The 22762-nt window shown below is 35.4% G+C and overlaps 1 long non-coding RNA gene and 1 other non-coding gene across 2 annotated transcripts in view; both read left to right on the top strand.

The window, feature by feature from the left end:
- Positions 1-22762, top strand: part of LOC128314398 (uncharacterized) — a 734161-nt gene that overhangs the window by 690293 nt on the left and 21106 nt on the right. The window lies entirely within an intron of this gene.
- On the top strand, positions 2399-2506 carry LOC113603179 (U6 spliceosomal RNA). Its single transcript, XR_003424724.1, has one exon. It is a non-coding gene; the product is annotated as a U6 spliceosomal RNA (small nuclear RNA).

Raw genomic sequence — 22762 nt, 5'->3', positions numbered from 1 at the left:
TGTTATTCTCTCATACTCTGTTTGCTACACTTGTATTTCTGTTCTCCCATATTTGGCCCAGAGGTCAATATCCAAAATAGAGAAGGAAAAGAAAAAAAATTAAAGTTAGGTTGTACTTTCCGTATTATATATCAATATTACATATTGACAACTTCTCTCAACCTCTGGGCAGCAGGCATATTCCTTTTTTGGTCTTCTGGTTTCTAATGTAATTTTAACGTGTGCTTACTCTTCTTAGCAATTTTAGAGGCTTGCATATTTTCAACCCTACATGCTATAATTTTTAATTTTTAAAAATATTTTTTTTCATTTTACACTACCATGAAATAATTTTTTTCATTTCATGTCCATTATGTATTTTACCAAGTGACATGTGTTTTGGCAGGTGGCTGTACTATTGTTAATTTTTAAATGATGTGAATATAGGCTTTAGAGTTATTTATTCATAAAACATTTATTCATAAAACATACTGACTACACAGAAAAATAAACAGACGTGGTCTTAACCTTCATGGATTTTACAATCTAGTAAGAGAGGGAGAGAGAGATAATTAATAAGTAAGCAAACAAAAATACACAGTAACTGCACGTTGTGGTGAATTTCTAAATGACTTAAAAATACAGAGGTGGAGAATAATAGAGTCAAGCAACCTAGAAAGTTGAATCATCAAGGAAGGCTACACTGAGGAGGCCATATTTAAACTAAGCCTTGAAGGAACAAAAAGAAGTCAGCCCTACAGAGCATGAAATAGAGGATGTTCTAGGCAATGAAGGGCAAGAGAAAAAGTAGAATATATCATCAACGGACACAAGAGGTGTAGTGAATGGCCCCTTTACATTCCAGGGACCATTTTCAATTTGGCTTTCTTCAACTTTTCAAGATGTTGTTTCTGCCTACCATCTGCTCAAGCAGAAGGTGGTCAAGCCTCAGGGATGTTGGCAGCACCAGTTTCCCTAGAGCTCCAGAAGCCTCTGGTCACTAGCTGATTACCCATTCCATCTGAATTCAAATATCTCAAAACAATAACATTTTCTAATTTATCCAATCTCCAAAGCCCAAGCCACAAGGAAAGAAATTAAATGAAAAGGAGTGTTTGGATGGGACAATTATAGATGGGGAATAGAAGGCCAGAGTTCCAGGGCTCATTCTGCCATGCCTCACTTTTTTTACATGTACAGTCAATTGCCTTCACTTGACAAATTATTCCTTTCTCCCTGGGAGGATAAAAGTCTTATAGGTAGAAAAGACCTTAGAGATTCAGCAGTATAGCTCTCTTAGCAGCACAACCCGGTATAAACCAATGTTCAACCTTTACATCCGTTGATCTACTTACACCTCACAGCTGTTACACCTAAAACCTGCCTTGTCTGAGTTCCCAGGAATTTAAACTAGGATAAATGCTAAGTGATAAGTCTACCTGTGAATGTATGTATATAGTATTGATAAACATAATCTATGCATATTTTTTTAACCACAAGTATCAAATAGTTGCACAAATGCTTTGATTTCCTCAGAAGAACAGCTATACATATGCAAGGAAATGGTAATGTTAAAGAAGAAGCCAAGTACATACAGTTTTTCTACCTTGATATGTATTCTTACCTTTATTCTGCTAAAGACAAAGATAGTTAACTAGTAATTGCCTTGGGAAAATGAGACACAGAGAGCATTTTCTCTTTTCAGATAATGCTAAGCATCTTTCCAGAGAAGAATAAGTCTTACAAGAGGGAAAAGCATGGAAGAGACTTGTTTTTAAGGGATCCGAACACCAACTGTCAGCCTCAAAGGAAAATAATATGCAAGACAGAAATAAAAATGAATGATGACTTAATTATGACATTATTAGAAAGGGCACTGAGAATTTTAACTATTCCACTTATAAATTGTTCTGCTTTCCAGAATCAAGGCACAATCTATGGCCAAAGATGGATCTTGCAAGAATTTGGGTCAACTTTATGTTTCTGAGATTTTAAAATATTTTTCTAATTTAGCCATAAGTAATTTCCATAAATACATTTTGATATCAGTGACATCCTCTACCTTATCCATTGCCTGCTGAGCTTATCTGACCTGACAATACCCACCCTACCTCTTCCAGGACCAACATCTTCCAAAGAATCTTCTGTGGGTTCCATTAAAGTTTCAAGATGTATCTCAGAAAAAAGATTCTCAGAAAAAATGATTCCATGTGAAGTTAAAGTCAAGACGTATAGAGTGAAACAAAGCTACATGCACATCTTCTTTAGAGATTTTAGCAAAATGAGCTCCATTTCCCACGTCCATTTGAGCAAAGAACACCTCTGTGTATCAAGAGAGAGATTCTAGTGTTCCTTAAAACATAACCTGGGAACAAAACCCGAGGCGTTCTAATCAAGCTGCAATATCAAACCACAATTCATGCTGGCTTCAGCAACACAAGTATTAAAATTGGAATGACAAAGAAAAGATTAGCATGGCACCTGCACAAGGAAGACACACAACACACAACTCATGGAATCCCTGTGTGGAACCAAAAATTATTTCTCCTTTCGTATTGCAAAAATGTTCCATGGGATCTGAATTGTGGTACCACTTGCCACTTAAGGTGCACGGCTTTGTGCTCTTATAACTTTCAGAAGCAGAGAGTGCTTTTCCTTTTTCCCCTTCTAATCTGCCTCAACACCTACATCCTACAAAATGATTATCTAGTCTAGTTTTGTAGCCCAGAGTAAGCACCAGGGAATTTACCCTCAGTATTGTCACCCTTTTTATTTTTTTGTCTTTTATATTATGTATCTTTTACTAGTTATAAAAAACAAATTCATGTTCATTGTGGAAATTTAGCCAAAATATAAGAAAATTAAAATCATGTGATTTTATATTGTATAAAAGTATCTTAAAGTGGATGTTTAGTTATAAATACATAAGAATAACTAAGAACATCATAAAACAAAAAAGCAGGAGGAAAGTTAGTATAGGAATTTGCCTTACCAGATATCAAAATATACTAAAAATTCACTTTAATATGGTCAGTGTGATAATGCATAGGAACAGACAAAGAGATTATGAGAACCAAACAGAAAATCCAAAAATAGATCCAAGAAAATATAATAATTTAACACGTGACAAAGGGGTATTTGAATTCAGTGGTGAAAGGTGATATATTTTCTTTTACTTTTTAAAATGTTTATTTTTTGAGAGATAGAGTGCAAGCCAGGGATGGGCAGAGAGAGAGGGAGATAAGGAATCTGAAGCAGGCTCCAGGCTCTGAGCTGTCAGCACAGAGCCTGATATGGGGCTCAAACCCACGAATTATAAATTCATGACCTGAGCCGAAGTCAGACGTTTAACCTCCTGAGCCACCCACGCGCCCCAAGGTGATATATATTTTAAAAGGATACATGGACAATAGGTATACCTTAAAAAGAAAACAAAATTATATCCCTTTCTCACACCATGTACAAAAATAAATTACAAATGGATTAGACACTTAAATTAATTTTTAATGAAACAATAAAACCCTTTGTAGAAAACCTAGAATATTACATGTTAAAAATCTAAAGAAAAGAAGACATTATTTTTTATTTAATTTACTTTTTTCGAGAGAGAGCATGACCAGGGGAGGGGCAGAGAGAGAGAAAGAGAGAGAGAGAGAGAGAGAGAGAGAGAGAGAGAGAGAGAGAGAATCCCAAGCATGCTCCTTGCTGTAAGCTCAGAGCCTGACACGGAACTCGAACTCAACAACTGTGAGATCATGACCTGAGCTGAAACCAAGACTCAGACATTTAACCAACTTGAGCCACCCAGGTGCCCCTTAACAATTAATTTTTTAAAAAGAAGCATGGATCCCACTAGCAATGAGAAAAACCTGGATCAACTAAAAAATTCTAACTTTTCTTGACCCCGGTAGAGAAGTTTGTGTGACCAGAGATGGACAGGACCCTCCCAGGAGAGACAAAATGGACAGACTGATTTGCTTGTGACAGAGCACAGGGAGAGGAGCTGGCTATTCAAGCTTCTCCTGTGGGTTCATGTGGAGGCTCTTTTGAACCGAACCTCATTAGGTGTTCATAAGAAATACTGGTGACAGGATGGGGGAATAGAACGACCCTCCCACACACACCTGCTTTGTAGTGCACATATGCAGGAGGGGATTTGGAGTCTGTGGAAAAGGCCCAGAGCCTCACCAGGCCTAATCCCCTGCCACAGACATTTTTCTCATTTCAAACCAAAGCCTTAAACTTCTAAAAAGGCCTTTAAAATGCTGTTACCTGCAGGGTACACATCAAGACCCATAGTAGCTGGTGAAAGGATATAAGGAAAAACAAAACAATTCCGCTGTTCTTAGAAAAACAGAAGAAATTACATGGGGTCCTAGACTCATTACTAATGCCATTAAAGATTACTTACCACTGAAGAGTAAGTCAGAAAATCCCTTCTATGCAAGATTTTCCACAGATACAGAGAAGGCTTTGGTTGTCATGGGGAGGAGACACAAGAGGACCAAGAAAGCCCCACCCTAAGACACACTAGGCCAGCCTATGGGGCTGGAGCAGAACCACCATGATTAGCCTGGAAAAGCACTGAATTGCAAGAATCATAGTTTAGCAGTAGGGGATAGGGGAGAACTTAGAGACAGACCTTCCTCTGAGCAAGTGCAAACCTATGTAGGATAGAAGGTAAGAGTAGAAAACAAACACCTAGAAAAGTCCTCTGGCACCACAGCTACTGCCCCAAACACAAGGCAACAATAAATATACACTTGAGGATTTTTTTTTTTTGGTAACAGCTTTATTGACATATAACTCACACAACATACAATTAATCAATTTAAAGGGTACAGTTCAATCATTTTTTACTACATTTATAGTGTTGTGCAGCCATCACCACAATCAATTCTAGAATATTTTTATCTCTCCAAAAAGAAACTTGGTACCATTTAAATATTATCCCCAACTCTTCCATCTCAATGACACCCCCAACACCAGCTCTAACTTACTGTTGCTTCTATGCATTGGCCTATTCTGGATATTCCATACAAATGGAGCCATGTAATTTGTGGCACTTTGTGACTGACTTATTTCACTCAGTGTGTTTTCAAAGTTTGTCTATGTTGCAGCATGTATCAGTACTTCATTACTATTTATGGCTAGACCATATACCGCATTTTGTGTATCATTTCGTCAGTTGGGAACATAGTCATTGTTCTGACGCTATTATGAATAATGCTGCTATGAATATTCAGCTACAACTTTTTGTGTGGATATATGTTTTGTGGGAGGTATAGACTTAGGAATGGTATTGCTGAGTAATTCTATGTTTAATTTTTTGAGGAGCTGCTAAACTATTTTCTAAACGCTTGCATTATTTCCATTCCTGTGAGCAGTGTTTGGGGCTTCCGATTTATCTACAATCTTGTCGAGATGTATGATCAATCTTTTAGATTGCAGCCATTCTCGTTGATGAGAAATGGCATCTCATTGTGGTTTTGATTTGCATTTCCCTAGTGACTAACGATGCTGAACATCTTTACCTATATTTACTGTCCATTTATATATCTTCATTGGACACATGATTATATAAATCCTTTGCCCATTTTTAATTGGATTATTTGCCTTTTTATTATAGAGTTATAAGAATATTTTATATGTTTTATGTATAACTCCCTTGTCCGATATATAATTTGCAAACATGTTCAACTACTCTGTGGGTTACCTTCCACTCTTTTTCCAGCTTTATTCAAATACAATTTACATGTATATATTGTGAAATGTTTACCCCAATAAGGTTAGTTAACACATCCTTCACCATACATAATTACAATTTTATTGTTGTTGATACAATGGTTAGAACACTAAAGTTCTACTCACATAGCAACTTTCAAATATATATTGCAGTATTGTTAACTATGGGTACCTTAGATCCCCAGAACTTATTCATCTAATAACTGAAAGTTTGTGCCCTGTGACCAATGATCTCATTTCCTCCATTCCTCAGCCCCTGGAAATAACTATTCCATTCTCTGTGTCTGAGTTTGATGTATTTAGATTCCACATTTAAGTGAGATCTTATACTTTTCTTTCTCTGTGTGACTCATTTCATTTAGCATAATGCCCACAAGGTCCATCCAAGTTGTCACAAATGGTAGGATTTCCTTTTTTATGACTGCATAATATTCCATTATATAAATATAAATCACTTTTTTTTTTACCCATTCATCCCATCAGTGGACACTCATGTTTCCATGTCTTGGCTATTGTGAATAATGTTGCAGTGAACATGCAGATATGTCTTTAAGATAGTTATTTCTTTCCTTCCTTTTTTTCTTTTTTCTTTTTTGGATATATACATAAAAGTGGGATTGCTGGGTCATATGGTAGTTCTATTTTTAACCTTTAGAGGAAACTCCATACTGTTTTTCATAGTGGCTATACCAATTTACATCCCCAAGAACAGTGTACCAGTTTTCCCTTTTCTCAACTTCCTCACCAATGCTTGTTATTGCTTGCGTACATGATGACAGCTATTGTAACAAATTTGAGGTGCTATCTCATTTTTGTTATGGTTTGCATTACCTGAAGATTAGTGACATTGAGCATCTTTTGATAGACTTGTTGGCGTTTGTGTGTTTTCTTTGGAGAAATGTTTATTCAAACCTTCTGCCCATGTTTTAATGTTTATTTGTGGGTTTCTATGTTGTTGTTTCATTTTGGTTTCAGGGGGGTTGTATTCTCTCTGTTTTTGTTTTTGTTTGCTATTGACTTGCATGAGTTCCTTACGTATTTTGGATATTAAACCTTTATCTTATAAATAGTCTGAAAATATTTTCCTCCATTCTATGACTGCATTTTCATTTTGTTGATATTACCTTTGCTGTGCAGAATATTTCAGTTTCATGTAGTCTCATTTGTTGATTTTTGCTTTTGGTGCTTGTGCTTTGGGATCATATCCAAGAAAACCATTGCCAAGACCAATGTCAAAAAGCTGTTTCCATGAGTTTTCTCCTAGGAATTTTAGATACAGGACTTATGTTCAAGCCTTTAATCCATTTCAGATTAATTTTTGTAAGTGGTATAATACAGGGGACCAATTCCATTCTTTTGCATATGAATATCCAGTTTTCCCGGCATCATTTACTAAGAGACTATCCTTTACCTATTGAGCATTCTTGGCTCCTTTGTCAGATATTAGTTAACCATATATATGTGTCTTTACTTCTAAGCACTCAATTTTGTTCCATTGGATTACATGTCTGTTTTTTGGGCAATACCATATTGTCTTGATTACTATAAGTTTGTGATATAGTTTGAATCAGGAAGTGTGATGCCTCCAGTTTTGTTCTTTCTCAAGATTGCTTTAGCTCTACAGGGTCTTAGGTGGTTCCATGTGAATTTTAGGATTTTTTTTTTTTACATGTATGTGAAAACTTGGAATTTTGATAGGAATTGCATTGAATCTATAGATTCAATGTATGGACATTTTAACAATATTAACTCTTGAGATCTGTGAAGAAAGGATATCATTGAATTTGTGTCAGCTTCAATTTTTTTTTCATCAATGACATAGTTTTCAGTGTGATTGTTCACTTCCTTGGTTAAATTCATTCCGAGTATTTTATGTTTCTTATGTTATTGTAAATGGGATTGTTTTCTTTATTTCTTTTTCAGATAGTTCATTGTTAGTATATTAAAACACAACTGATTTTGTATGTTGATTTTGTATCCTAAAACTATTGAATTTGTTTATTAGTTCTGACAGGATCTTTGGCAGAGTCTTTAGGATTTTCTATATACAATATCATGTCATCATCAAACATACACAATTTTACTTCTTCCTTTTTTATTTGGATACCTTTTGTTGTTGTTGTTGTTGTTGTTGCCTAATTGCTTGGGATAGGGCTTCCAGTACTACATTGAATAGCAGTGGGAAGAGTGGGCGCACTTCTCTTGTTCCTAATCTCAGAGGGAAAGGTGTCAGCCTTTCACTATTGAGTGTGATGTTAGTGATGGGTTTGTCATATACAGCCTTTATTGTGTTGAGGTATGTTCCTTCTACACCCAGTTTACTGAGCGTTTACATAATGAATGGATGTTTTATCTTGTCAAATACTTTCTCTGCATCTATTGAGATGGTCATATGATTTTTGGTCCTTCATCTTATTAATGTGATGTATTACATTTATCGATTTGCATATGTTGAACCATCCTTGTGTTCTAGAGATAAGTCCTGCTTGGCCATGGTATATCATCCTTTTAATGTAGTATTAAATATGGTTTGCTAGTATTTCCTTCAGAATTTTTGCATCTGTATTCATCAGGAATATTGACCTGTAGTTTTCTTTTAATAGAGCATATTTATCTAGCTTTTGTATCAGGGAAATGCTGCTCTCATAAAATAAGTTTGTAAGTATGCCCTCCTCTTCAATTGTTTTGAAGAGTTTGAGAAGAATTGGTCATAATTATTTAAATGTTTGGTAGAATTCACCAATAAAGCCATACATACACTCCTGGGCTTTTTTGTTGTTGTTGTAAGACATTTGATCAATGATTCAATCTCTTTACTTTTATTGGTATACTCAGATTTTCTATTTCTTCATGATTCAGACTTGGAAGATTGTATGTTTTTAAAATCTATGCATTTCTTCTAGGTCGTCCAATTTTTTGGCTGATAATTATTTATAGTAATCTTCTATGGTCCTTTGTATTTCTGTGTAATCTGTCTCTTCTTTCATTTAAAACTTTATTTATTTGAGTCTTCTTTTCTTGGTAAGTCTAGCTAAAGGTTTGTCAATTTTGTTTATCTTTTCAAAAAAAGTTTGTTGAACTTTTTATAGTTTTTATGGTCTTTATTTATTTCCACTTTTATCTTTATTATTCCCATCTCTCTGCTAACTTTGGTTTAGTTTGTTCCTTTTTTTCTAGTTCCTTGAATTATAAAGTTAGAGTTTATCAGCACAAACTTCTCCCTTAGCCCGGTTTTTGCTGCATCTCATAAGTTTTTATCTATTGTGTTTTTATTTCCATTGGTTTTAAGATTTTTTTTAATTTTCCTTGTTATTACTTTTTGACACATTGGTTGCTCATAAGGGTGTTGTTTAATTTCCATATATATATATACACGTGTGTGTGTGTGTGTGTGTGTGTGTGTATGAACAAAGATGTCTATAAACAAAAATAGCTTTATTATTTCCCTGACAATCTATAATTTGTGCCATTTTCTTCTCCTACTGTCTTAATTAAGACTTCTAGTATAACATTAAAAGTGGTTCATGCTTGGGGCGCCTGGATGGCTCAGTCAGTTAAGCCTCCAATTCTTGATTTCAGCTCAAGTCATGATCTCACAATACATGGGAGAACCCCACATCAGGCTCTGTACTGACAGTGCTGAGCCTGCTTGGGATTCTCTCTCCCTGTCTCTCTGTCCCTCCCGTGCTCTGTGCAAACTCATTCTCTTCCTCCCTCTCTCTCTCAAAATAAATAAATAAACATTTAAAATAAAATTAAAAAAAATATTTTTCATCTGTGTTCATGAAAGATATTGGTCCATAGTTTTCCTTTTCTGTAATATCTTTGGCTGACTTTGGTATTAGAGTAATGCTACTCTTATAGGATGAGTTAGGAAGTATTCCCTCTGCTTCTCTTTTCTAAAAGGAATTATAGAGAATTGGTATAATTTTTTTCCTTAAATATTTGTTAAAATTCAACAGGGAATCCATCTGGGTCTGGTGCCCTCTTTTTGGAAGTTTATTAATCATTGGCTCATTTTTTTATTCTTACTATTCTTTATTGAGATAAAATTGACATACAATATCATATTACTTGCATATATATATATATATACATATATATGATTTAGATTTAGATATATATAGATATATATATATATATATGATATAGATTTCACATACAAGTGAAATATTAGGGTATTTGCCTTTGTCTGCCTTTTTTCACTTAGTATAATATCTTCATGGTCCAATCATGTTGCTGCAAACAGCAAGATTTCTTTATTATGGCTCAATAATATACCATTATATATGTATACCACATTTTCTCTAGCCATCTATCCTTTGATGGACACAGGTTGCTTCCTTATGTTGACTATTGTAAATAATGCTGTGATAAACATGGGAGTGCATATATCTGAGTTAGTGTTTTTGTTTTCTTTGACCAAATACTCAGTAGAATTGCTAGCCATATGGTAGTTCTCTTTTTAATTTTTTGAGAAACCTCCATAACTGTTTTCCACAGTGGCTACACTGATTTACATTCCTACCAACAATGCACAAGGATTCTCTTTTTCCATATCCTTGTCAATACCTGTCTTTTTGATAAAAATCATTCTAATGGGTGGGAGGTAATATCTTATGTGGTTTTGATTTGTATTTTCTTGATTATTAGTGACATTGAGCCTATTTTTACATACCTGTTGGCCATCTGCATATCTTCTTTGGAAAAATGTCTCTTCAGGTCCTCTGCTTATTTTTTACATCAGGTTGTTCTGTTGTTGTTTTTGGTTTTTTGTTTTATGCTATTGAATTGTGTGAGTTCTCTATGTATTTTGGGTATATATGATTTGCAAACATTTTCTCCCATTCAATAGGCTGTTGTTTAATTTTGTTAATGATTTTCTTTGTTGTGTAGGAGCTTTTTAGTTTTATGTGGTCCCATTTGTCTTTTGTGGTTCCATAGAAATTTAGGATTGTTTGTTCTATTTCTGTGAAAAGTGCCATTGTAATTTTGCTAGGGATTACATGGAATCTATAGATTGCTTTGGGTATCATGGTCATTTTAACAATATTACTTTTTCCAATCCATGAGCATGGGATAGTTTTCCACTTATTTATGTCTTCATCAATTTCTTTCAATGTTTTATAGTTTTCAGTGTTCTGGCCTCTAACCTCCTTGGTTACATTTATTCCTAGACATTTTATTCTTTTGGATGCATTTGTAAATAGGATTATTTTCTTAATATCTCTCTCTGATAGTTCATTAGTGTATAGAAATGCAACCAATTTTTGTATTTTGATTTTATATTCTGCAACTTTACTGCATTTGTTGATTAGTCTGTAGTGTTTTGGTAGAGTTTTTACAGTTTCCTATATATACCATTATGTCATCTGCAAATAGTGACAGTTTTACTTCTTCCTTTCCAATTCAGATGACTTTTTTTTCTTGCCTAATTGCTCTAACTAGGACTTTCAATACTATGTTTCATACAAGCAGCCAGAGTGAGCATCCTTGTCTTGGTCCTGATCTTGTTTCATCGTTTTGTCATTGGGTATGATGCTAACTGTGGGTTTGGTAGACTCAACTTCTCTACTAGATATAGGCCTATTCAGAATATCTGTTTCTTCTTGTGTAAGTTTTGGTATAATGTGTCATTTAGGAAATTAGTCCATTTCATTTTGATTATCAAATTTGTGGGCATAGAGTTGTTCATAGTATTCCTTTACTATGCTTTTAACATCCGTGGGGACTTTAGTGATGTCTCCTCTTCCTGATATTCATGGTATGTGTTCTCTTTTTTCTTATTTAGCCTTGCTAGAGATTTATTGATTTTATTGATTTTTCAAAGAACTAGTTTTTTTTGTTTCATTGATTTTCTCTATTGGTTTCCTGTTTTAAATTTTGCAGATTTCTCCTCTCACTTTTATTAACTTTTTTTCTTCTTCCTACTTTGATTCCAATTTGCTCTTCTTTTTCTATTTTCCTAAAGTGGAAGCTTAAATGTTTGATTTTAGATCTTTCTTCTTTTATGCACTTAATGCTATGAATTTGCCTCTAAGCACTGCTTTTGATATACTCCACAAATTTTAGTAAGTTGTACTTTTACCCTCATTTAGTTCAAAATATTTTTAAATTTTATCTGAAATTTCTTCTTTAGTCTGTGTGATATTAAGAGGTCTGTTGTTTAATCTTCACATATATTTTATTTGTTGCCCATTCTTTGTCCCTATTTTTGTCTTTAAGACTTTTTCTGCCTTTTATCATTTTAATGGAGCATTTTACATTTCACTTTTCCTGACTTTCTTAGCATATTATTCATGCTTCTTTTTTTTAAGTTTATTTATTCATTTTTAGGGGAGGGGAAGGAGCAGAGAGAGAGAGAGGGAGATAGAGAATCCAAAGCAGGCTCCATACTGTCAGCATAGAGCCCAATACAGGGCTTGAACCCACGAACCACAAGATCATGACCTGAGCCAAAACCAAGGGTCAGATGCTCAATATGACTGAGACACACAGGCACCCCTCTTTTTTTAAAACTCTTTTTAGTGGTTGCCCTAGATTTTGCAATATATATTTACAACTAATCCAACTCCAGTTTCAAATAACACTATACTTCAAAGGTTGTACTAATATTTTATAATAACAGAACAATCCTAATTCCTTCCTGTCTCTTGTGTCATTACTGTTATTCATTTCACTTATACATAGGTGTGTGTATATATGTGTGTGTGTGTGTGTATTACACCTTTTGAAGCTATCTCATAGTTTTATTATAGTCTGCTCTTGTTTTGTAGTATATTTTCTTTGCTTTTAAGTCTTGGCAATTTCTACTGAGACATCCTCAAGCTCAGAGATTCCTTTTGCAACCATGACCTATCTACTATTAAACCCATAAAAAGCATTCTTCACTTCTATTACAATGTTTTTGGTATCTAGTATTTCTTTTTCTCTTTTTTTCTCACAATTTCACTCTCTCTGCTCAGATTTCCCATCTGTTCTTGCATCCTGTCTACTTTATCCACAAGAGTCCTTTGTATATTAATCATAATTGTTTTTGGGGCGCCTGGGTGGCTCAGTCGGTTAAGCGTCTAACTTTGGCTCAGGTCATGATCTCACGGTCCGTGAGTTCGAGCCCCGCATCGGGCTCTGTGCTGACAGCTCAGAGCCTAGAGCCTGCTTCAGATTCTGTGTCTCCCTCTCTCTTTTACCCTCCCCCATTCATGCTCTGTCTCTCTCTGTCTCAAAAATAAATAAACATTTTTAAAAAATTTAAAAAAATCATAATAGTTTTAATTCCAGGTCCATGAATTCCAACATGCCTGGCATATCTGAGTCTGATATTGATGCTTTTCCTGTCTCTTAAAATTATGTTTTTTGCCTTTCAGTATGTCTTATAGTTTCTTCTTGATAGGCAGGCATGATATACTAAGTAGAAGAAACTGTTGTAAATATGTTTTTACTAATGTTGGTAAGGTGTTAGGGCAGGGGAAGTATTCTATAGTCCTATGATTAGGTCCAATTCCTTTAATGAATGTTTGCTTCTGGACTGTGAATCTCACTAATTCTTTTTGGTTTATCCTTTCCTTAGATGGAACAGGATGGCTAGAGTAAGCTGGATTTGCAAGTCACTTTTTTTTTGTTAGTGGAAAAGGATTTGGATAAATATTTCACAAATATGATATACAGATTGAAAATAAACACATGAAAATATGGTCAACACCATCAGCCATTAGGAAAATATAAGTTGAAACTATGAGTTACTACTATATACATTACGTGTTACTCCATTTATAAGACATTCCCAAATAGGCAAAATCAGTAGGACAGAAAACATATCAAGGGTTGGTATGGACTGAAGGGTGGGGAGAGGATTGGCTAGGCTTGATAAAACATTTGTGGTGGTAGAAATGTTCTTGTTTGTAGTGGTGACTATACAACTATGCACTTGTCAAAATTCCTAGAATTAAAGACCAAAAAAGACAAATTTTAGAATATATCAGATACATAAACTTGACCCTTAAAAAGTAAACATTAATAATTGAAGCCATGTATAATGGAATTTTTGAATAAATTATGTACATACATATGATAGAATAATATTAGTTGATGTGAGATAATTTCCACAAGGCAGTGAATGAGAAAGGCATCATGCAGTAATCAAACATAAGTGGAAATGAGTTTCTTCAAAAGGAACACTAAAATACTGACCAATTTTTTTAAATACTTAAAATAATAATTTAAAAAATAATCCTAGAAATCAAAGAATATTGGAATATACAGAATAATGGACAAACTATGTCCCAGGAAAATAGTCACAAAATGACCACTTTTGAAACCCATCTCAGTAAGTTTAATAAAATTTCCTAAAATAGCCAGTCAAAAGTCTGTTCACTAACTAGGGGGGAAATAGTAGCTGGCATGAATTTTTTCCAAAGAAATACTCAAAGATAGAAGACAGTAAAGCAAGGCAAAATAGATAGAAATATTGGTAGAAAAAGACATTCTATCTATGACTTATCAACTAGAAAGAAAAAAAATGTTACCTTTGGGAGAAGCTAGATGAAGAATACACAGGGCTGCACTATTTTTACAAATTTTTGAGGATCTGTAATTATGTCAGAGAGGGCAGGGAGACAAGACATTACCTAACCTGAAAAAAGAGAAAAAGTAATGAACTAAAATACACAAAATAAGAAATGATACAGCAGAGATCACCAAATAACTGTAGATACAGGAAAAACTCAAATTCCGAGTGTGGGTTTTTCCATCTTAGGGAAGAGAAATTTGGATGAGATTGAAAACTGGGGCTAGGGGTATAATTTATTGATGCCCATCTCAAACCTATGTGTTTTTTTCTCCACCAGAAGCTGCTACATTCACGTATGGCACCACCATTTCTTACCTGCACGCTGAGATAGCCTGCCAGTTCGGCTCTCTGATTCCACCCTATACTTCTCAATCACTCTCCACACAATAGCCAAAGTAACCTTTTCAAAATGTCAGCCCTATGGGTCACTTGGGTGGCTCAGTCGTTTAAGCATATGACTCCTGGTTTCGGCTCAGGTCATGATCTTGCAGTCTGTGACTTTCAGCCCCACATGGGGCTCTGTGCTGACAGTGCAGAGCCTGTTTGGGGTTCTCTCTCCCTCCTTCTTTCTCTGCCCCTCCCCTGCTCATGCTCTCTCTCTCTCTCTCCCTCTCTCAATAAATAAATGAACTTAAAAAAAAATAAATGTCAACCCTATCAGATCACAGAAAAAGTCCCTTCCCTATCTGTATTAAATACAAAAAATAATTCTCCTGAGTTATCTTCTGTTTTTTATGGTTTATTTTTTTCCTTATTTCTTTTTCATTATATTTTAAAAATTTTCATCTTTATGTAAGTTATGGAATCTGGTTTTTTCCCAAACAATTAACTATTTAAACATTTAAACAGCTAGCTAGACTCAGCTATTAAATAAAACTTTCTCAACATATTTATTTGTGATGCCAGTTTTATCAAACAGTCAATCCAGTATGCTCTTGTGTATCCTGAGCTATTTACTCTATTCAGTTGATCTTTCAGTTAATTTGTGGGCCATTATCATATTATTTTATTATCTTGTTTTTATTTTAATTATAGCATATTAGAATACCTGGTAATAGAAATCTCCCTTATCACTTTTAATATTCAAAATCTTTAACATTAATTTTTGAATACTGAATCAAACATTTTGCAGAGCTAGCAATCATTGTATTTTCACAGAATTCTTTATTCATGCTTTCAAATTCCAAAGAAAAGAACTTTTAAGATTTTTCAATGCATTTGCATTGAAATATATAAAATTAAGTCAGCAACATCCTTCAAATAATCAGTCGTCTTGTCCAAGAATGGAATGAGCCTCCTAGATTAATTCCTGATTATTTCAATATTTTGTATTGATGATACTTCCAATACAGAAGCTTTCAGTTACTTGCCCTTTTCTCCTCCAATGGTCTTCCCTTCCTACCTCATTTACTCACTCCTATAAACTTATCCTAGGCCTTTTATGCCAATTACATCTCTTCTATATCCTCAATTCCAAGCACCACCTCCTGTCTTTCCAGTTCACTGCCTTTAGAACCCCAACTGCAAAGGCCCTTAAGTCATTAGGTCTTATAATCTTTTCATTTTTCTCCATACTTTTTACACTTTTACTTGTTTCCTTACACAGTTTAGATGCTAGGTTCTTATTATAATGACGATTATTCTCTTGCATAGACCTAGTCAATTCATTTGCCCTTCTCTCCATTGACCCTATTTGATTGGAAATTTAACTCTGATTAAATTCAATTCTCTTTCTATTCATACCAGTGCCCATGTAGCAGAATGTGGTTGGAGAAAAGCATACACCCTGCTGACTATCCTCATTCTAAATTCATGACCACCATTCACAAAGAGCTCTCAATTCCACCTGAAAATCCTATTTCATTTCCTCATTCCATTCCATTTCAAAATAGCTTAGTAGCTACTTCATACCTTGGTCACAGCCTCCAATCGTCTTCCCCATTCTCCTCATTTTCAACTGATGATGTTGCTTTACATTTATTAAGAAAATAGGGTTTCCTGGGTGGCTTAGTCAAGTGTCCAACTCTTGATTTTGGCTCAGGTCATGATCCCAGGTCGTGGAATTGAGCCCCACATCAGGCTCCACCCCGAGTGTGGAGCCTGCTTAAGATTCTCTCTCTCTCTCTCTCTCTCTCTCTCTCTTCTCTCTCTCTCTCCCTCTCTGCCTCTGCTCCTTTGCCCCTTTCCCCTTCTTGCATGATCTCTTCTGTCCCTAAAATAAAAAAAAAAACAATAAGAAAATAAAAAACAATTAGAAAAGGTGTTTCACAAGCTCCTGTCAGTACAACTTCCAGCTCACCTACATTTGTGCCCATATAGCCTGCCTTCCATTCTATTTCTAGAGTTCAACTCTTTGTGTGGCTTTCTAAGACTACACAGTGGTAATAGAAATCTACCTGTAAACTGAATTCCATTTCTTCTTGCCTACCCAAAGACATTTCTCTAGTATTTGTTCCCTACTTCTCCCATATCACAAAATTTCCTGTCTCTGTGTATTTATTCCAATCAGTATACAAACTTTTTCCCATATCAATAAAAAAAGTGTTAGCTCCTAACATGATGCTATATGAACTAAATATTAGAAAACTTCACAAAATTTGACTTTCCATATATTGATTGAGCTGAACTTTCTGCCATACAAAATCATTGTAGTTCTATTTCTCCAGGTCATATCACCCATATACTCGTATCTTAAATTATGGACAAGCTTCATCTTCTCCCTGGCATCTATCACTGTTTGTTCATGTGTCCCCGCTTTTCTTCTTTGGACTCCAAAATGTTCAAAATCTTTGCCACAGACTGTGTTGACATCCAAATTTAAACAGAAATATCACTATATTTACAGTCTTTAAAACCTCTATGACGATTCACGATATAAAGTTTCTTTAATAACCACAGGTTTCCTAAATCCAGTTTTACAAGAGATGAAATTTCTTTAACTGATTTTTCCCCTCTCCTTAAACTTTTTAGCTGACACACTAAATTGATGCAAGTCATGTGATGTACTGGAATATGAATCTGCCATCTATCTTGATACATCCCAATTCAATGTGTCAGCTGAATTCATTTTCAAAAGCCCTGCAGCTTCACAGAAATGTGGCTTTTTAAAGTCACATAAAAATAATAAAAGATTGAAGGTTGGATGTTAACTTTCTAAAACACCACAAGCAATAAAAGGGACTCCTCAACGTGATCTGCTCCATGCCGATCCCTCACAATGGTGCACACCACTCCACAATGATATCCAGGATAAGGCTCATCCATCTTAGACTTCATGCTCTGTTTCGACTGTAATCCAAAAATCTTTATAATAAAGTGATCTCACATGTAGTGTGCAGTCCCACACACAGACATCAAAGCTGGCATAGAATATAACATTTGAGTGTAAGCAAGTATCTTGCTCTCCACTCCTTTGAGTATCAGTATTCTCTCTAGCCATTCCAAATGAGAGATACGTAACTGACAAATGTACCTGTCTATATATAATAGAAATAAATTGTGAAATAAGATGTTATACCTTTTATTTAAAGTTTATTTATTTTGAGAGAGAGCACAAGTGGGGGAAGGGCAGAGAGAGAATCCCAAGCAGACTCTGCACTGTCAGCACAGAGCCCAACACAGGGCTCAACCTCACGAACCATGAGATCATGACCTGAGCAGAAATCGAGAGTTGCACACTTAACCTATTGAGCAACCTTCAGATGTTACATCTTAAATGTTCATTTACTGGCTCTGAATTTGGGTACAAGAGGTCAGTGTCTCTCTGCCAAAAACAAATGCTCACAAGAAATGTTCTCATTGTGCGATGGTTAATTTTGTGTGTCTAAACATTATTTTTTTTCTTTTAATTAAAATGGGGTACCTGGGTGGCTCACTCGGTTAAGCATCCAATTTAGGCTCAGGTCATGATCAAGCCCCACATCGGGGCTGCTAATAGCTCAGAGTCTGGAGCCCACTTTGGATTCTGTGTCTCTCTCTCTCTCTGCCCTTCTCCCACTCATTCTCTCTCTCTTTCTCTCTCTCTCTCTCTCTCTTTCTCAAAAATAAACAAAAATTTTTTTTTAATTTGTGTGTGTCATCTTGGCTAGGCCATGGTATCCAGATATTCAGTCAAACACTTGTGTAGATATTACAGTCAAAGTATTTTTAAAATGAAATTAACATGTAAATCAGTAAACTTTGAATAAAGCAGATTACCCTCCATAATGTAGGAGGGCCTCTCCCAATTAGGTAAAGGCCTTGAGAGAAAAGATTCATGTCCTCAAGGAAGGGATTTTTTTGCCTGCAGTCTGCCTTTAGACCTAAGAAATATAAGTTTGGGCTCTAGCCTGCTGGCCTATACTAAAAAATTTGGATTTGCCAGCCTCTACAATCACATGAGCCAAGTCCTTAAAATAAATTTCTCTCATGCTCCTCTCTCTCTCATAAACATATAGTACATATATGATACAATATATATGATATCATACATGCATTATGTATATATGTATGTATACATGCTATAGGTTCTGTTTTTCTGGAGAACTCTGACAAATTATACATGGCATTTAATACTACTAAGAAAACAATGTTCCAAAATAATATGAAAGAAAGTTAAAACCTGGTTTTGTTTGTTGATCCCCTCTTTCTCAAACTAAATTTGGTATCAGTGAAACAAGGAGCTTATTCCTTTGGTTATTTTTAAGAATCAGTGCTTCTAAGAAGGAAAATATTCCCTAACTTTGAACTAGCAAAAGATTATATGACACTTGCCACAATGGTACCTTTCATAGATTTATTTTGTCTTTTATTTTGTTTTAATGTTTATTTTTTTTTTTTGGAAGAGAGAGAGAGATAGAAAGAGAAAGAGAGAGGGAGAGAACGAGCAGGGAAGGAGCAGAGAGAGAAGGAGACCCAGAATCTGAAGCAGGCTCCAGGCTCTGAGCTGTCAACACAGACCCTGACATGGGGCTCAAATTCACGAACCACAAGATCATGACCTGAGCCAAAGGTGGACACCTAACCAACTGAGCCACCCAGTTGCCCTTATTTCATAGACATAAATGTTTCTCCTTGCTAATATAGGCTCTTAAGTATCTTTAACAAAATGGTTTTAGAGAGCGCTCCCCTTGGATGACATTTGGAAAATTGTTTGTTTTTTTTTTAATCAAAGTGTTTGAAACACTGGGCTTAAAATTTATTCTCAACAGTTTTTGGTTTTTTAGTTTTTTGTTTTTTTGGTTTTTCCAAAATAACATAAGTAGGAAAAATAAGCTTATGTCAGAACATGTTTAATATGCTTGAGCCTTAGGGGTGGGGAGAAGTAAATTGTTTATCTGAGTGAAGCACACTGTTTCTTATCATCAGGAATCAAATCTGGCTACTCCTGCTTTGCATTCAACAAAACTCTATGACCAAAACAATGTAGTAAATTTTTAAATTTCTTTTTGAGTCACGGTTTAATAAAAACTGTAAGACATCAATATAGTGTGGTGGTTACAACTGTGTCTGAGTTTGAACCCTAATTTTACCACTTAACAGCCATGAAATATGGGGTGAGTTTTAAGCTCTCTGGGCTTCTCTTTCTCATCTGCAAAGAGGGAAAATAATTATATCTTCCCTCCTGTTTTTGTGCTGCTTAAATGAGTTGAACACATGTAAAACCCTTAGAATGTAAGAAACACTCAAACCATGTGGTCTTCATGTATAATTGGAGAGGCTCTAGTTTCTATTTCTGATTGTGTCTACATATAGTAGTAGTTGAAATGAAGAGACACATCTGAGTTCAGTATAACAAACAGTATAACAAAGAGTTAACTAATAATTGATCCTGCAAGTTTTGTTAGCTACAGATTGGGTGGGACCTAAGTGCATCCAATTGCCAATGTTATACTTCATCTGTGGATGCAATCCATTGATGGGAGGCCAGACTTTTCATCATGATGGCAAATAATCAGCTCTCTAGGTAGAAGGTATCCTTCTGAGAAATTTTCTGAAAGCCATTCTTTTCTGCTATCTTAGGAACAACCTGTAGGCAAATAATTCATCTTCAAATTCATTTCAAAATTTTTTTCCACGAAATACTCAATTTTTTTCCTTTGTTCATCCACCTTCAGTCTCCTTCCCTTGCCATATTCCTGATGAGTTGCATTCTTTCTTCGCATTTAGATTTGACATCATAATTTTTGTTTGTTTCTTTTTGATCTGTCATCATAATTTCCTACTGTAAAGGAATGGGATTAAATGCTTACTTTTCATTTTACTTTGGTTTCTTGTTATTGTGTTCACTTTTTCATCTTTTGTGTTGTTGCTCCTTCTGTTTAATGACAGAAAGTAAAACTAAACATCACATTCATATACCACAATATGAATATCTGAAACACAAAATAATCCATTAAACAATTTCCTCCCAAACAAAATAATTGGACCTCAGTTGGCTGTTCAACTCATATATTTTCTATTGTCTCTTTAATCCATAAAATCAGACTAAATGTTTATCCTCCCCTCAATTACAAGGGGAAAAAAATCTCTATGTTTTCCCCCACTGTATCATTTTTATGTAAGGTAGTTGCCATATAGACATGTTAAAAATCACATCTAAAATTGTATGTATGCAGATGTTCCACAAATACTGGTTTTGGAGAAATATATTTTTTTTCTGAAAATCTGGAACATCAGACATGTTCCATCTTTATTTAATGGAACAGTCTAAACCTTGCTAAAATTATAACTTTCATAATTGATTACATCATTGATCAAACCAAAGCTATTCTGGCATTAACATCTGTTAATCAACCAGATGTTTTCAATGGTCTCAGTGACTAAAGCAGATTCTTTCCCTGCTGGCTATGGACTAGTGGGGAAGTGCTTTTAGCAAGGGACATTTCTCAATGCTGAAGAGGAACAATATAAACTCTAAAAAAGAGAGAATGTGTGATGAGTCTCTTTAGATTTGTACTCTGGCACACTGGAGTTGAATATATACAATCTGTGTTCTTCTTTGGATTAATGAGTCACTTTCTGACATCAAATCCAGTCTTATTTTAAGGGAGTGTATTTTGACCCCCTTTCAGTGAAACATCTGCAATACACACACACACACACACACACACACACACACACACACACACACACAAATAAGCTAGTTGTAAACCAAAGATCTTTACCTATTTTATAACTCAATCTCTTACCAATCCTTCGCTTTTCCAAGTGAAATGTCAATACAGAAATTTACCTAGTAGCAGTAATGCTAAGCTCTCAGTGACTGATTCATGATCAGAATCTCCTTAGTGACTGGGGCTCCTGTTTGGCTCAGTAGGTTACACGTCCAACTCTTGATTTCAGCTCAGGTCATGACCTCATGGTTTGTGGGTTTGTGGGTTCAGGCCCCATGTCGGGCTCTGCACTAGCAGTGCAGAGCCTCCTTGGGGTTCTCTCTCACTTTCTGTCCCCCCCACTCATGCTGTTTCTCTCTCAAAATCAATAAATCAAAGCTTAAAAAACTAAGAATCTCTTTAGCAACATCCTTGCAGCTTAAAAGAAAATGTCCCAGTGAACTTAACTGTAGATTTTATATTTAAAAAAAAAAGAAAGGAAGAAAGAAAGAAAGAAGGGAAAGAAAAGAAAGATCATGGTTTTTAATTTATCTTATCCCTAAGGATGTCTTAAATTGACATAGGGCCCAAAGTTACCCCTAACAAGTATGAGGTCAGAAGGAAATTTTAATTTTTTTTGATCTTCCCTTCTACTTCATTCCATCCCTAATGTCTACATAAGATCTGCTTTAAATAAACCCAAAAGAGCATCAAAAGTTATGGTAAGTTGCAAAGCACTTGAGCTTTAGAGGTCTAAGAGTACAGGTAATTCCCAAAACTTAGGATTGGCTTTCATGTTAAAGGAAAGCTCGGAAAATATTTGCAGGATTAAGCCCTGGCTTGCTTTAGCAGTAGTTCACAGATCAGCCTTGGTTCCCTCACCTCCACCTCTCTCCTTGGCCACCCCATGCATGTAATCCCTGTCTGGGTAAGTGGGCCCATGGCAAGGGAAGAAGCAGGACTCAACACACCTACCCAAAGACAATGCAATTAATACCTCACTAGACCTGTATGATGCCCTACCTGTCACTGTCACAGTTTTTCCTGTACATCCTCTCGTTTTTGTCCTGACAACAAACCTGTAAGGTAAGCATGGTAGCTCTGATTTGATAACTAAGGGAACTAAGGCTCAGAAAAGTCAAGTGGCCACCCCAGGGTCTTACACATACTGAGGGGCAGCTGGAATTCTAACCAGCTCTTCAAATCTCATGTTAGAGAAGTTCTTCCTCTATTCTCCAGAGTAAAGAAGTTGGCTCACTGAAATGACAGAGAAAGGTCAGAAAGGATCAGTGCTGAACAAGTTGCCACCTCTCCTTCCTCTGTATCACTAATTCTCTCAGAATAACAACGTACACGGACCCACAGACACACACTCAGTTGCCTGGATCCCTAATCG

The sequence above is a fragment of the Acinonyx jubatus genome, chromosome B1, assembly GCF_027475565.1.
Source record: "Acinonyx jubatus isolate Ajub_Pintada_27869175 chromosome B1, VMU_Ajub_asm_v1.0, whole genome shotgun sequence".
NCBI lineage: Eukaryota > Metazoa > Chordata > Mammalia > Carnivora > Felidae > Acinonyx > Acinonyx jubatus.
This window is presented reverse-complemented; position numbering and strand designations above follow the sequence as displayed.